Genomic DNA, 17,467 nt, shown 5'->3' with positions numbered 1-17,467 from the left:
GGACGAAACCCTGCAGAGTTGGACTCTTGATGATTAGTTAAAAATTTACTGGATTTTGGATACTTTGCGGATTGCACATTTTTATAGCGAGTCAACAGCCAAAGTAAAATAACTTTTTTGTGAGTGACGCTAGCGCCTTTAATGAAGATAACATGGCGACTTAGCGTCCCCAATTTCAAGAAGAGACAACTGATAAAATAAGATAAGTGTCTCCTTTTTTTTGTGCATTACCTATTGGTAGTACGATCAGTATCCTGCTTATGGTTTAGATTCACCGGAAGATCAGTGGACCCGTAGGTGTTGGTCTGACAATTGACATTCTTTTTAAAAAAAAGTTTTTATCACTGTGGTAGAAGACTTCACCCTCTCATGATTAGAGCACTTTAAAGTGGTTTGGTTAAGTCACAATATGCTTAAAAAACATATTAAAAAACCACGGAGGGGTTCAATGATTGAGATGCTCAACCACCCGTAATGACCATAGGTTGAACATCCGGTCATATTTGGGTGAGTTATTACTCTGAGAAACCCTCCAAAATAAATAAATATTATATTGTACATATGAGAGTTGGATTCCACAGTATTTAAATTAAATTCAATGTGAAATCATACCATCACCTACAGTAAGGTTTCCACGTTTCTACAGTATCTGGTTTGCATTTGGGTGTGGTCCAGGTGGCAGTGTTGCTGGAGCTTCTGTGAACCCAGAGAGATTGCGCATAGGGGCGTTTGGGCTCTGGTGCATTTTGGGAGGGAGAGGGATGGCTGAGAGTGCCATCCCTACAGTAAGACCTGCAGGGCTGGAGCGTGTGCTGGGAGTGTGAGGAGCAGGCTATGTTTTGGCATAATTGGGACCTCGTCCGAGCATGCATGACTTCACTTGCACATGTGCAGAGGCACGGGGAATCAGGCCTGAACAGAACTGGCACGATTTGAGTTGCTGGGCTGGTTCTGTTGCTTAAGAACACTCACAGAGATTTGGGGCATGATGGAGGGAGCTCTGTAGAGCCTCCCAGAGGTATTCCGTTGGGCAGACTGTGTGCGCTCAGGACAGCAGTGCACGCATGCACACTAGACAGGAGTCAGTGACAGGAGCTGGCACGAGGAGGCAGCTGTGCATTTAGCGGTTGAGTGCTGGATTAAAACTAAAGAAGAAAGCCATGGTTTTGGAAAAGAAGGTATGTGAATGAAGAGAGAAAAAAAAATATGTTATTGAATTTAAATATGGAAAGTTTGGGGTAGAGCAAGGTTGTATTTAGTTGGTGCATTTGGCTTCTGGGTCTTGTGGGGGTCTGGTGGCTCAGGGCTTGAGGTAGGGAGTCTAAAGGATTCTAAACTGTCTGGTGCGACAGTTGGGACGGTGATTTGATGCAGGACAGACGTGTGCTGATTTGTCAAAGTGTAGAATTTAGTATTTTATGGGAAAATTGGCACTGAAATAGAGTTTGTGTGTGTGTGTGTGAAGACATGAATGAATTAGTTAAAGTATTGAGCTCTGTAGGCTTTTTGGGCTCAAGGCTGAACAAATGTGGGAGTGAGTATTAAATATTTGAACCCCCCCCCCCCCCCCCCCGTGTTTGACCTGAAATTGTGTTCAGGTTTTGGCTGATGTGGATGTAGTTCTCGGACCACTATCTGAGGCATAATAATTTTCACCTTGGAGTTTAGTGTGAAGTTGACAGGTACAGAAGTGTATAGATGTGTACTGAACACTTAACCTCTGTCTCATACTGCAGTGCTATACTCTGATATTTTGAGGAAAAGTTCTTGATGCAGAGTGTTTTATCTGCTAAACACTTAGTGAAAGCTATTGGTATACAGTGTTTCAAAATGCTTTGGATGCCTTTGTGGGTGATTGCAAGGTTCTTTGATTCAAAGTGAGAGGGCTAGCTTAGGAGAAACAAATTAGTTTTCCTTTTCTGGGTAGCTAGTGAAAAAACATTCACAATCTAGTTTGATTCAGCATTTCTATAATTACAACCCCCCCCCCCCCAATTGGTTAGGGATTAGGCTTCATTTTCTTACCCCCCATGTTTACTAAGCAGCGCTAGCGGCTGCTATGCGCTAATGCCAACATGACCCATTCACTTTAAATGGGCTGTGTCGGCATTGCCGTGTGGTAGCTGCTAGCACGGCTTAGTAAATGGGGGGTTAGTTTGTATAGTCAGAGTAGTAGGTATTCCTGGACCCACCAAAAGTAAAAAAGAAAGAAGAGTAATTCAAGAGAACATGAAGTCCAGCTAAGTCCCCGAGCTGAGGGCTGCAGAATAAAGAGAAGAGAACTGTGGAACAGTAGAGGATAGAAAAAAAAAAGAGGAAAAAAGTGTATATACTTACCTGTATTGGAGTTCAGCATAAGGACCGTACCTGAAAAACATAAAATTAACCGTAAAGTATCAAATTCAAGGGTTAATTAGTAAAATTAGCTAACATTCTGACTTAAAAATTTGATACTGTTATCTAAGAAAAGATACTTACCTGATATTGCTCTTGACATGGTTTTAAAATGTCCTTGAATGATATGTTGTTGGTTTGTTTCTGGGACCTCTGTAAAAGGAAAATGGGTAAATACCACTACAAATGTCTAAAGATGTTTAAAAATTAAACTTAATTTTATTGCCAAACTCCCTGGTTGGCATAGAGTTTATTTGGGGAAAACACCATGACAACTTTGTAACATCATTGCCATACCTTGCTCCAGAGGGCTTATATCAAGATTCCATCATTTGGGGGGGGGGGGGGGGGGGGGGGGGAGAGGGGGGAGTGACATCACCTTGCAGATGCTGCCTAGCTGTCGAACTCCTCCTAACCCTGCAAGCTTTAGCAATAACTAGTGGTTTGAACAGTACTAATTTGATCGGAAAGAATGAGCTTGGAATGTGGAAAGCTCCTGGATAGTGATGAGCAAAACATCTAAGTCAGACCTGAAGACCTGAAGGCATTTGCCTATCAGCCTTTGTGAAGAAAATGGAGCTGGCACAAGCGGTGCATTCATGGTGGTGGTGGTGGTGGGGGGATCCTTTACTGAGCAACAGAATGATGAGCAGGACGAGCATCCTGCAAGCTGAGTTGAACTACAAGGCTGGATGGGTGACTTGAAAGCAACAATTAAAAATCTCCAGCAAGACTTGTAAGTTGTAGAGAATTTTTGTAGAACGGTGGATGAAATGATTTTGAAGAAAACGTTAAAGATCATGATACCAAATTGGTGGCTATTCAAAAGAGAAGGTTCCACGTTAGGAGTCAAAGACCTAGAAAGGGATCTAGGTGTCCTCGTTGATGAAACCTTCTGCTCAGTGTGCTGCTTTGGCTAAGAAAGCAAATAGAATGTTAGGTATTATTAGGAAAGGAATGGAAAACAAAAATGAGGATGTTCTAATGCCTTTGTTTCGCTCCATGGTGCTACTGCACCTCGAATATTGTGTTCAATTCTGGTCGCCGCATCTCAAAAAAGATGTGGAGGGGCATTTTTGAAAGGGACGTCCAAGTTGCGATTTGGTGTATGGTGAAAGTGACTTTAATTTTGAAACCAGGTAAAGATATGGCATGCTAAACAGTCTCACTCCCTGCACTGATCTTGGGAATTACTGCCAAGAAAGCTTTAGACAGCGTATAGTGGACTTACCTGCTTTTTTACCCTGTTGAAATTGGGATAACTGAGAAAAAAATATCTAACATAGATAAAGTTTATATACATAAAGCCTCTAGCTAGCCTGAAAACTAATGGGACCTACACAGATAGCTTTGAATTGGCCTGAGGGGTGAGATAGGGCTGTGCCTTGTCTCTGTTCTTGGATGAGAGAGATTAGATAAAGAGACAGTATCCCTTTAGGTGGGTTTGCATCTTGGGGTTAATTTGGCAGTGGATAAAGAAGCTTTGTATGAGGCTAATTTCCCCTCTCTGTTGAAAACATTATGGGAGGATTTAGAATGGTGGGAGAATTTGCATGTTACATGGCTCGGCAGAGCCCATGTGATAAAAAGGATGGTACTAATTTATTCACTGCTCTCCCGATCTTTTACCAGAGCAGTTCTTTTGAGTTTTGCATCAAATTATTTCCAATATATCTGAGGGTATAAACTCCCAAGGGTACAGACAGCCATCTTATATCAACTGAGAGGATGGCAGTTACTAATGTTAGGTACTATTATATTTTAGCTCAATTTAAAAGAGGCTGGCAAAGAAATAACCAGAAAAGTTGGGTTTGGTTGGAACAGGGTCTCCTAGGGGATATATAATCATGGAGAACTATAATGTGGAAAGCCAATCCTTATATCTAGTTCACACTATGGATTGGGTGCAGTTACAACTCTTAGAAGGTTTATTTTAGAGCGATACCACTTTCAGTAGCAGAAGGTTTCCACCCAGTTAAGAAGATGCAGCCTGTAGAACATGGGAGGCCCAGGAGATTATTACATTGGGAGAATGTATAGATTAGGGTAAAGTTCTTACTTTTTCTGAGTTGAAGAGGAATATAGGTTGAGGCAAAGAGACCATTTTTCTTACAGACAAATCATCAACTTCATAGGAAGGAAGGCTCTCCCAGAGTTATGGAAGGAGGAAACCCTCCTAGAATGGGCTATGAATGGGGCTAGTGGCAGAGGTTGTATCTCAAGATTCTATAAGGCATTGGTGCAGCAAGATGCTAAACCTATTAAACACATTGCAGTATGGGAAGCAATCTTGGGGCAGGAGTGTGACCCAAAGACTTGAGAAAAGATCTTTAAGAATTTATTAAGAATGTCTATAGCAAGTAATATGGTGGAAACGGTTATAAAATGTTAAATAACTAGTACCTTATCCCAGCTCGCTTGAGTCATATGTATACTAATGTTGTTGATACCTGTTGGAGGGTATGGGAAAGGGGAAACATTTGTACATATCTGGTGTATTCTGGGATATGAATTTTGGCTTGTTGACAGACATCATTGGAAGCTTAGATAAAAACAGTCATTGAAGAAAGACTTTCTTCAATGACTGTTTTTATCTAAGTTTATAATTAAAGAACTGTGTCCCTCTTTTTAAGGCCCTTGGTGCTGTTTTCTTTGTTTGGAGTTTTGCTTGTACTTCGTTCCCTCTCTTTGCTATACCAGACATCACTGGAAGACCATTGCTGAAATCGGTGGGATGTAATCTGCTGACTATCAAACCACTGGAGCTCCTGGGCAAGTTTTTGAAATTGGTTATTAATATTACCACAGCCAGAAGGTTGGTTCTAATGGTGGCATGGAAGCAAACTAAGGTTCCCACCCTCCAGCAGGTCCTTCCTAAGGTGGACTTTGTGCACTGTATATCCAAGCTTACGGCCCTTTGAAGGAATAGACTGGTAAACTTTAACAAAATTTGGGACCCATACGTTAAATGGAAGGAACTTTCTGGAGTGAAAAAACTTCTTTGCTTGAACTTTAGTGTGCTGACAAGGCCAGGGTTTTGGTGATCCCTTCTGAACTGAGGGGTGGGAGAGGAACTGTGAGAGTGAGAATAAGGGAGGGGAGGGAAGTTGGGGGGGATTCTAACTTTATGATACGCTTGTTTTTTAAAATTTTATATGCAGAATATTTACAATATTACCAATAAAGGGCTCATACAGGATCTAAAACAGCATGCAGAATAGCTATAAACAGCCTTAGGGCCCTGTTTACTAAGGTGCGTTAATGTTTTTAGCGTGCCTACAATTAGCGCACGTGCTAACCATGTAGGCGCCTATAGGGATATTGTAGGCACATACATTGCTAACACGTGTACATGGTTAACACACGTTAAAAACCTTAATGCGCCTATACTGCTGCTTAGTAAACAGGGCCCTTACAGTTTTCACAGCCTACTTCAGAAATGCAGCCCTAATTAGAAAGTAAACACAATGAGGATAATCCAATATTAAGGCTCTCTAAACTCTTCTATTGAAAGAGCACCACAAATGGAAAAGGCAGCAGGTCATTCACTCTGCTGGGTTTTATCCTTTTAGTCAGTAACCTCCTGAGGGACTTCAAAGAACAGTTGATCTCTTTTACTGTACATCTATATAAAACCAAAGATCACGCTGCCCATGTGAGATGTCTTTCTGGGATCATTATCCCTGTCATATAACTGCTGTGCTCTCCTCCGCCAAGTCCATTAAATAGCACTAAAATCACCAGTGTTCTGACAAGGTTAGAACAACAAGACACTGAGAATGCTTATCTCCCCACAGGAACATTCAGTAATATGAGTAAGATGCATGCAAAATTTAATTTATATTGACAGGCTACCAGGATAGTTGAGGACCACTTGGAAACGTATTTTTGCTTATAAGCTGAGGTTTATTTTTTACTGCTTTTTAAAAGTCTTTCTAATATTTTGCACAAAGTTTGCTTTTTTTTTTTTTTAATATGCAACACTTTTCAGACTGTATTTGAATATCCCCAGTCTTTTTTTCAGTTCACAAATCAGCATTGGTTATGTTGTGGAGTACAGAAGCCCATACATGAAAGACAAAGTTAAAAGAAAAAGGTTTAAGGAAGGGCTAATTCAGCTATTTGCAGAAATTATTCATGAAACAGCCCTAGGAAATATTATCATAGTGAAACAGGGGACTTGGGGTCTCCGCTCAGATAACTCCCAAATGTCTTCTAGTATGGTAACAAAAATTTGCTGCAATCAAATAGCTCTACCATCAGAAACTTCCTGTTGAGTTTCCAGAGACCTGTCCTGATTGGTTTTATTTATTCTGGATATTGCCAGGTCACTCAGGCGTCCTTTTACAAAGGCTCGCTGAAAAATGGCTTGCAGTAGTGTAGGTGCGGGACTTGGGTGCATGCCAATCCATTTTTTAGCGTGCCTGCAAAAAAGGCCTTTTAAAAATTTTTGACGGAAATAGACGTGCGGCGAAATGAAAATCGCCGCACGTCCATTTTGGGTCTGAGACCTTACTGCCAGCCATTGACCTAGCGGTAAAGACTCATGCGGTAACTGGATGGTAATAACCTACGCACACCAAATGCCACTGGTGCGCATCCGTTATGCGTGCCCAAAAATAGAAAATATTTTTCAGATGCACGTATCGGACACGTGCCAAAAATGAAATTACTGTAAGAGTCAAGTGGTAGTCAGGCGGTAACTCCATTTTGGCATGCGTTGGATGCGCATAGACGCTTACGCAGCTTAGTAAAAGGACCCCTCAAGTCCTTTGTCCAAGACCTTGTTTCTATGCTTCCCTCATTACTCATGATACCATTTGTTCTTACCTCCAAGCCTTCTCATCTTTCTATGTCAGGTGGTGCTCTTTATGGTTCTGTTCTGACTGATTTGTTGCTAATTGGGAGAGTGTGAAAAGATCTTGTAGGGAGAGAACAACTCCCTTATTAGATGAACTTCACTGGCGTCTGGTGGTAGCTAAGGCAAAATTTAAACTCATTTTGCTTACTAGAGCACTATGGGAAATCAATTTAAATTGTTAAGGTTTTGGTTTATATTTGAGGCTTACTATGTGTGTCCTGTGTGCACAGGTTTTATGTCCTTATCTGCATCCAATCATCCTACTGGCTTTTGACATCACATTTCTGTCTGTTTGCCACCTTAAGGTCAACAGATACGATCACCCCCAGATCCCATTCTGATTCATGCACTAAAGTACCTGTTCCCCTACACTGTATTGTTTTCTTACTTTTATTTTCAGCCTGCATGTTTTTGAAGCATTAGATCTTAACTGCCATTCTCTATTTCTCAAGCTTCATTACATGTCTAGCTTGTTGTGGATTTTGGTATTTCTGTAAAGAGGCAAATCTTTCCTGACAGGATTTCCATGAATAAAATGCTTATTTACATATGTAAATGGTCTCTTAGAAAATTAGACCATGCCTAAATTTATGCATGGTGCAAGTCAGAGCATGCATGTATAGCAGACACGCTTAGGGCAGAGTGTGCATGGAGCACGAATAGAATTGTGATTTCTACATGTATATTTGTGCTAGTATTTATAGGCACCTATGGGGAACTTTTACTAACATGCTTTAAGCACTTACCCCCAGATTCTATATAGTGCGACTTAACTTGTGTGCGCAAATCCAGTCGTATTTTGGATTTGTGCGTGCAACTTAGTTACTTCACAAGCCAATCAGCGCCTAGAATTGCCATTTAACAAGTAATTATTAACAGTAATTGGCATTAATTACAATTTGCACACACAACTTTCTAAGCATATTCTATTTCGTGCTGTGCGTAAATTCTAAGTTTCACAGTTGAAAAGGGGGCATGGCATATGTGGATCATGGGCGTTTCTAAAATCTGTGTGCATTGTTATAGAATACACCGGTTCTGTGCCTAATTTAGGCGTCAGCAATTACACCAATTTTTACTTGACATAACTGCCTACAAATAAATATTGTCATGTGGATGTGCACGTGTTGTATTCTAGACACCATGCAGAACATTAGGCGTATTCTATAAAAATTTAGGAGTACTTTATGGAATATGCCTAGGCATTTTTTCTGCATGGTATCGGAAGATTGGAGGATGACCAATGTAACACCAATTTCTAAAAAGGGTTCCAGAAGTGATCCAGGAAATTACAGACTGGTGAGCCTGATGTCAGTGCCAGGCAAAATGGAGTCTATTATAAAGAACAAAATTACAGAGCATATACATAAGCATGGATTAATGATACAAAGCCACAAATCAACTACATTTCTTTGAAGGGGTGAACAAACATGTGGCTAAAGGTGAGCAGGTCGATATTGTGTATTGGATTTTCAAATGGCATTTGACAAAGTACCTCATGAAAGACACGAGAGGAAATTGGAAAACCATGGGATAGGAGGTAGTGTTCTATTGTGGATTAAAAACTGGTTAAAAGCTAAAAAGAGAGTAGGGTTAAATGGTCAGTATTCTCAATGGAGAAGGATTGATAGTGGGGTTCCGCAGGGGTCTGTGCTGGGACCGCTGCTTTTTAACATATTTATAAATGATCTACATATGGGAATAACTAGTGAGGTAATTGAATTTGCTGACAACACAAAGTTATTCAAGTTGTTAAATCGCAAGAGGATTGTGAAAAATTGCAAGAGGACCTTACGAGACTGGGAGACTGGGCATCCAAATGGCAGATAATGTTTAAAGTGAGCAAGTGGAAAGTGATGCATGTGGGAAACAGGAGCTTGAACTATAGCTACATGATGTAAGTTTCCACATTAGGAGCCACTGACCAGGAAAAGGATCTAGGTGTCATCGTTGATGATACATTGAAACCCTCTGTCAGTGTGCAGTGGTGGCGAAAAAAAGCAAATAGGTATTATTAGCAAAGGATTGGAAAACAAAAATGAAGATGTTAGAATGTCTTTGTATCGCTCCATGATGCCACTGGGCTGCTGTGGTAGCCTGGCGGTACTTCCTGTATAGCTAGCGGTAAGCCTGCATTGGGCTTACCGCCGCCTAGTAGAAGGAGCCCTTGGCACTTAGGGTCCGATATTCAGACTGCAGAAGTTAGCCCAGATAACTCCCTGGTCGGCCTGAACCCAGATATTCAATGCAGTTCCATTTCTGGTGACCGGCATTGAATAACTGGTTTATTTTGGCTAGTTCAAACTTAACCGGCCAAGCTGATATTCAGCATTGGTCGGTTAAGTTTGAACTGGCCAAAGATATTTCAGGTACCGACGTTGCCAAATAGGGCCACCAAACTCACAATGAAAATCAGCGGATAGCCGATTATATCACACAATATAATCAACTATCCATTAGCTTCTAACCACGAATTTTCAGCAGGTCGTGGCTGGCCAGGACCCACTGAAAATTTGCAGATAGCCGGTTATGGGGCATTTAGCCAGCCAGGTGCAGATCCTGGTTGGTTAAATGCTTTTGAATATTGTGTGTGTTTGGGGGGGGGGGGGGGACTGCTAATTTTCATTGGTGATAATTTTCAGCGGCACTTACTTGGTTATCAGGTAGCCCCAAACAAGTGATTTAACTGGTCAGCAACCGTTTTGAGCTGGTTAAATCATTTTCAATATCGACTAGTTTGACTTCTCCCTGTAAATTTTGCTTCCACACTAAATTTTGTTTCCCTGTGGTCAATCGTCCTCTTGAGTCTTTGATACTGCAACTCGAATATCAATAATCCAATATTTAAATGAAAATGTTCTTTTCATGTTGGAGGGATACCATTGTATTTGAATCATTCAGACAGTGCTCTTATCAAATATTGCCTTTTCTTCCTTTTTCTTTGATGTACATTTTTGAAGATGTACATAGGCAAAACAATTCTTCAGTCTCTCTGAAAGTTTCTCAGCTCAAGAGAGAATTGTTTCTTTCTTATGCAATTATTATACTGGGTCAGAAATGGAATCACACAAACATTTTGAAAAATCACAGCTGCGGAGGAGAACTACGTTCTGATCACATTTCCTTGTCATCTTGACTGTATTAGTGGAAGGATAAGAAACTCCCCTGGGAGGTCTGGGATGTTCACAGAGCTGGAAAATGCACTCCTAACAGCTACAGTGCTCAGGAAAAGTCTGCATCAAAGTTTTCACAGCATTCAATACCTAAATATTTTTTAAATCATATCTGAAGCCAAATTATGTTATTGAGTGACTCGTTTTCAAAAGCTGTAGGATTTAGAGTGATTACTGAGGCACTTGGGGGATATACTGAGCAGCACAGGCTTTCTAATACCCCATTTAATCATGAATAAAGTACATTTTAATCATGATGAATATGGAAAATAAAACTTGTCACTTGGAGCAGATTCATCATCACAGATATAAAATGGATAATTGCTATATATTTTCTGTGATATTGAAAAATGCAACGAGACGTTGTTTCTTTTAAATGATATGTAATTGAAAAGGCCCTTAAAAGCAATTAAATATATGAAAAGAAGTTACAATTTAACTTAGCTTCTGCACTGTCTTTTTCACTGAATATAGAGCCAAATACAAAAAATAGCAACATTCTCTATTTTGCAGTACTTGACTAAAGTGTCTCTCTTTTTTACACGTGATAGTCTCTCACAGAAAAATGATTGAATTAAAGCAAATGTATAAACTGTGAACATTAACAGCCATTATCTGGGCAATCTGAGCCAGTACTCATAGGTTCCAAACTTGAGCTAATTTGACAAGCTTTCTCTGTTCTCCAACTTGTACGGATCAGCTTTTCTCTTACTATTCCAATGGATTTTAATGAGATATTAATATATTGACTATACAGTACTATAAATGTACATAGAGTAGGCGTTAATACTTGCCTTGATCAATTTAAAATTTTACTCTTGAAAATGTATTATATATTTTTTAAACAACCCTTTGATTGTACTGAACACTTCAAAGAAGCTATACAACAAAATGTAAAACTGTATCTTATTCTCACTGGGAAGGGAGGAAGACCTTGACCATTATTTAAGAAACACATCCACCTGAAAATAATGGCATTTGCACACGTATGTTACATAAACATGTAAACACTGATTTCAGAAAGCCACTATTTTGCACATGGAGAATTCAAAGAGCATGGTTTGGGTGTGGCTAGGGTGGGATTAATATGTACATGTGTATTCTCTTTGTAAAATGGCAAACATACATCTATGGGAAGAAATTCCAGTGTTGGGCCGCATTAGTGTTTTTAATGTGCACTAATGATTAGTGCACTCTAAACGCTAGAGACATCCATAGGAATATATGGGCATTTCTAGCATTTAGCACACGCTTATTATTATTAGCGTGTGCTAAAAACGCTAGCATACCTTTGTAAAAGAACCTCTTAGGTTTTTAAAAAGTGTTCATTTTTGCCAGGGTTTTCTCTACACAAGAGAGTTAATTTCTTTATTCCTATGTAGTCTATTTCCAGCTGCACCTAATATGAGTTTTACTGTAGTGTTTCCTGCATTAAAAAGGCAATCATCGTGTTAAAAACCCTACATTTGCTGACTAACATGGGAGTGGATGGGATTTGAACATGAAAAGAGCAGGTGAAGGAGTGGCCAGCTGTGACAGCAAGAAAATGGGGTGGTACTACATGCTAGCTGTCATGACTACTGATGCACAGCTGAATTTATTGCCACCTCAAGAGATGGTAAGTGCAGCTGCTCTGTGGGTAGTCTGGTAGTATGGCCATTGCCCTAATGTGGATGCACGTCTACCCCTCTGACCCTCCCCCCATGCATATCTCTGATCCACTCGATCCCAACCCCGGACCCCCTAACACAACCTGATCAAATTCCTGCACTCTTGATACAACCTGTTCAGGACCCCACTCCCCGATCACACTCCTCACCACCTCAACAGAACCCTGACACTCTCCTGCCACAACAACCCTGCTCTCTAACAGGAAAATCCTGCCCCACAGAATCCTCCCCTCTTTCACCTCTTGACTCCCCTCTCTAGGATTTTCCATGGGTTCAAAATTGGTGATCCAGGGGGTCACCTGGGCAGTGATCTTTCTCTGCTGCTGCCCAGGTTAGTGCTGTCTTCCAAAATGGTGCCTATGACCCCTAGCTTGTTTATACAATACACTTAACAGTGAGATACATAGGGTCTATTTACAAAAAAAAAAAAAATTAAAAAAACCTGCCAGTTTGATGTGCAGTAAGAACTATAATCTGCACTATCTGATATCATAGAGTAGCTATGTAAATGCAGACTTGTGCTAGTCAAACATATAAACGGCGAGTGACCGACTCACTCGCAAATGCGCAGTAGAGACTTCCCTCTCTGTCCCGCCCCCGTGTCAATATGTGATGATAGGGGCGGGACAGAGAGGGAAACTGCGCAAAGCCGCCGAGGTCGCTACCGCTTCCTTCCCTGCCTGTGCCCCGCCCTCGCTGATGTTACGTCACGCAAGGGTGGGACACAGGCAGAGAAGGAAGGTCGACGGCAGCTCAGCTGATCTGCCCTGCTGCGTTCCGGCGAATGGATATAAGTTCAGTAGCGGAGAGAGGGCCTCGGCCGGGTGGAGGGCTGGTGGCGGCGACTCCGGGGGTGGGGGGGACGGTAGCATTGACCTCCGAAAACCCCAATACCAGCCCATTTTAACGGGCTCAACGGCTAGTATTCTATAAAGGCAGTTGTGCATGTAACTGACATTATGGAATCCAAGCTTAGTGTGCATCATGCTAGTGCATAACATCAGAACTGATTCATTGCTCCTTCTTTCAGAGAAATAGTCCTAGACACTACATGAACTCTGGAATACACTTCCACAACATCTTAGACTACAAACATTTCTTCAAAAATTCAAAGCTGATCTTAAAGCATTTTTATTCTCAGATGCTTATGCTTGACTTCTTTTCTGCACAAGTGAGATGTGAGACCTGACCGCCAAGCTAATCCCCATTGTTCTTCCCCTCTCCTCCGCTGTCCTATCGGACATTGTAGTTCTACCCCCTCACCCTTACTGTGATTGTAGTCTATACATTTCCCCTACCCTATGATAGGAATGTAAGCTGCTTAGACATGCTTTTGATGGGAGGGATAAGAAGTTCATTGATAAACACAGCTGCCAGACTCAAGCGCAAAACCCCTCCTAAGAAGCTTACATGGGCTTCCTATTAATGCTCACTTAACTTTCAAAATATGCACAATAGTCCACCGAATCATCTATGGATTCGCACCAGATTACATGATGGAATTTATCAATCTACCAATAAGAAACGTGACGAGAACAGCAAGAACCTACCTAACCCTTCACTACCCCAATTGCAAAGGTATAAAATACAAATCTTCACATGCCGCCAGCCTCTCGTTTATAGGCACACAACTTTGGAACTCACTACCCAAAGACCTGAAACTCATAGGAAACTACCTACAGTTCAGAAAAAACCTGAAAACACATCTTTTCAAGAAGTATTTCCCCCCTGGATCTGCCTAATCCCACACCACCATACATCACGAAAAGTTCAGAAATGGAAAACAATAATATTAACCTCTCTCCCAATATGCTAATATATCAACCTAAGTGTTTATTGTATTTCTGTATTGTGTACTAGACTTCTACAAATCTAAATTTTGTAACTGCCTTTTTAGCAATATGTAAGCCACATTGAACCTGCCATACGGTGGGAAAATGTGGAATGCAATAAATAAATAAATAAACTTGGAAACTAACTTTAGGTGACCTTTTAAGAAATGCCCCCTTTGTGCCTTTTCAGTGCTAAAACTCATGTTAACATGATTTAACTTGTCAATGGCAAATAATTTGTATTAATTGCCATAGAACCAACGTTAAAACAAAAGCACAGCTTAGTAAATGCGGTAGATAGAAATCTGTATTCTGGTATTAATATGCAAGTATGTTAAAGTCAGTCTGCCAGATATTCAGCGCTATTTAACTGGCCAGAATGGCTGCTGACCGGTTTAAATAGCACTTAACTGGCTATCCACCAATATTCAGCTGAGGATAACTGGCTATCCCCTGCTAAATTTTCCTGGTTAGCAGCTAGCTGGTTATATCATGCAATATAACCTGCAATCCACTGATTTTTAAACTGGGTTTAGCGGCCATATTTGGCTGCTTGAAAACCTGGTATATTTTTGGCAGGTCTGAAGATAACTGGCGAAGTCTGAATATTGGCACAGGGGCCCTTTTACTAAAGTGCACCAAAAAATGGCCTGCGCTGGTGTAGGCGCATGTATTGGATACGCGCAGGTCCATTTTTCAGTGCGCCTGCCAAAAAGGCCTTTATTTTTTGGGACCGAAAATGGACATGTGGCAAAATAAAAACTGGTGTGCATCCATTTTGGGCCTGAGATCTTACCACCACCCATTGACTTAGTGGCAAGGTCTCACGCGTTAACCGGGCGGCAATCGTTAGTGTGTGTACACTGTCAATTACCACCCATTTAGCGCCACATGGTAGAAAATAGAAATTATTTTCTGCTGTGCATTTTGGACGCACATCAAAATTAGAATTACCGCCCGGGGCACGTGGTAGCCAGGTGGTAGTTCTAATTTGACGCGCGTTGTATGTACATAGGTCCTATGCGCCTTAGTAAAAGGGCCCCTTAGCCGGTTATCTTCAAAACAGCCAAAAATAAACTGGATCTTCAATGCTGGTCACCGGAAATGGCCCAGCATTGAATATTCGGACTTAGCGCTGACCAAGGGAATTAGCCGGCCTAACTCCCGCGGTCTGACTATCAGCCCCGGTTAGTTTAACACACATGTAGTACAGAAGCTTCTGGTTAATTGGGACATATCAGAGCTCCTATAGTTTGTCCTAATTAAGCAGCTGCCCCAAATAAATGAAGTTGTTCAGGTACCCTGAAAAATGAGTACAGTACAAACAAAAGATAAAAGTAAAATTTTTCTTTTTTTCTGGAACACAACCCAGCAAACACAAAAGTTGGGCACGTGCTACTGCAAGTGTGTCGCATTCCACCTGTAGTGTGTGTGTGCGTTTAAAATGCCTAGGAAAGATCTAACACTCACAGATAAAATTGGCTTGCTTGAACAATTGAAAAAACAACTGGCAAACACCAGTTGTGTTATGCCTTGGACATGTGAGGGATCTGTTTATGGGAGCGTTGTTCAGTGCTTTTTCCTGATTCCTTTTTTTGGACCAAAACAGAAGAAGGGACTTATTGGCCATAAAACATTTGAGTCCTGGTTTGGGCCGGGACAAGATCATCAATCCCAAACCCTCTCACCAACAAGAGAAGAATAGTGCTTTTTACCTCTGTGTACCTCACTCTGTTAACAGTTTCAGTCAGATGCCTATGGGGCCAATTACTCTTATAAGATTGCAAATCCCCGCAAGTTTAAACATCAAATTAAAGCCAGTAGGTAAGAAGCACAAGAAGGTTACCATATTTCTGGTGGGTAAATCTGGGATACTTGTTGTCTATAGTGAGCAGTTAATTTTACTGAGGCAATAGAGGATTCATTTTTGTAGCTAGCTAGACAAAGCCCAGTGGCCAAAATTCCACCTCTTTTGCCCATATAGCACATTGCCCATACAAAACTTATGTAGTCAAAAATAGTTGACACAGGAGGGGGGGGGGGGGGGGGGGTGTGGAGTATAGTTTCACTTTGACCAGTCAGTGCTGATATGCAACAATGTAACTCAGGCTGCTCTAAAACCAGGCCTAAAGTTAACCAAGTACTTTTTATCTGGTTAAATTTATATTGGATATTCAGCTCAATACTCCTGGACTGAAGATTAAAAAAAAACCAAACAAACAAAAAACAACCCTCCCCAAAACTTTACTTGACAAAATTTATCTAGTTACCTTTACTCAGACATGGTTGGTTGACTATCAGTGCTTTCGTTAGTGCAACTCTTAACTTTTTCTATATTGAACTTTGGAGTTAAATTGGGCAAAAATAAATATTAAAAAAAATGTATAAACATCTCTCAAGGCATATGTAATTCTTTTCTTCAGTCTTGGTTTCATATCTGAAGAAGGAGTCTATGTTTATATTTTATATTTATCATCATCTTGGATAATTCTTCTGTTGAGTCAACTAAAAAGCATCACTGCCTGCAAAGAATCCCATTTTATCCAAGAACAATGCAACTGTAAGAAATCAAAGCATTATCCATGAAGTGCTGTTTTTAAATGGAAAAATTCTTGTGGTTCCAAAGGTGATGTCATTAAAGACTATTGAGGAGGAAGAATGTGTGGAAAATAGTGAGTATGTTATAATGAGTTATCATCTGTGCAATGAAGGATGAGTTGAGAGATGAAGATTCCCTGCACTACAGGAACTGAGCCATTGAAAAAGGCATTAGCAACTTCACACTTAAAATGATGATGTGCTCTCAAACTCTCTTGATACAATATCTTGAATGATTGTTCTACCTTTCTTGGCCTGCTGTCATTTGCCATTAAATACAGTAGGTAGAATACTTATTATTACTTTGTATTCATGTGTGGAGGTTGAAGATTTAAAAAAAACATCTACACCAAACTCAAGACTACCTCTGTTTCAGGAAGTAGGTGAAAGCCTAGCTTTTCACCTAAGTCTTTAATTGACTATCTATTCTTTTTGCCACTGCTACTTTTTTACTGCACACCCTGCAACTTAGACTAGTTCCTTATATCTTATTTTAGCTGTACACATAGAGGTTCTTTTACTAAAGTGCATTAAATTACGCAGTTACCACAACTTAACACAAGAAAATAACATATGGTAAAAATGTGGCTCCTATTAGGAGGCGTGTCCAGCATTTCTTTTGCAGGTTGAACGTTAAAATAGTCCATTAGTGTGGTACCCTGGTCTTAGTTAATGTATATGCACTTAGGGACGCTTTTACAAAGCGGCCGCCGGCAGTAGTTACGGCTGTGGTATGTGCCATTTCTGGCATGCCGGAAATATTTTTTTCCTAGCACAGCGCTAACCTGGTGGAAATTAGGCATCTCCCCACTGCATAGCCATGCGGTAAGAGTTATCGGTCAATGTTTTTTTTTTTTTTTTGGGGGGGGGGGGTTACCCACTGTGGTGAAAAGAGCCCTAGCAGATGGGAAAAACAGCCCCCACTGCTACCGCAGGGCC

General features: G+C 40.7%; 1 long non-coding RNA gene across 1 annotated transcript in view; it reads right to left on the bottom strand.

Annotated features, from left to right (window-relative positions):
* Positions 1–17,467, bottom strand: part of LOC115471197 — a 54,438-nt gene that overhangs the window by 20,687 nt on the left and 16,284 nt on the right. Inside the window, exons 2-3 of the long non-coding RNA XR_003942296.1 lie at positions 2,479–2,547; positions 2,338–2,367 (exon numbers count right to left, since the gene is read on the bottom strand). This is a non-coding gene — a long non-coding RNA (uncharacterized LOC115471197). The remainder of the gene's footprint in view (positions 1–2,337; positions 2,368–2,478; positions 2,548–17,467) is intronic.

Source organism: Microcaecilia unicolor, chromosome 5 (genome assembly GCF_901765095.1).
Source record: "Microcaecilia unicolor chromosome 5, aMicUni1.1, whole genome shotgun sequence".
In the NCBI taxonomy this organism is placed as follows: Eukaryota; Metazoa; Chordata; class Amphibia; order Gymnophiona; family Siphonopidae; genus Microcaecilia; species Microcaecilia unicolor.
This window is presented reverse-complemented; position numbering and strand designations above follow the sequence as displayed.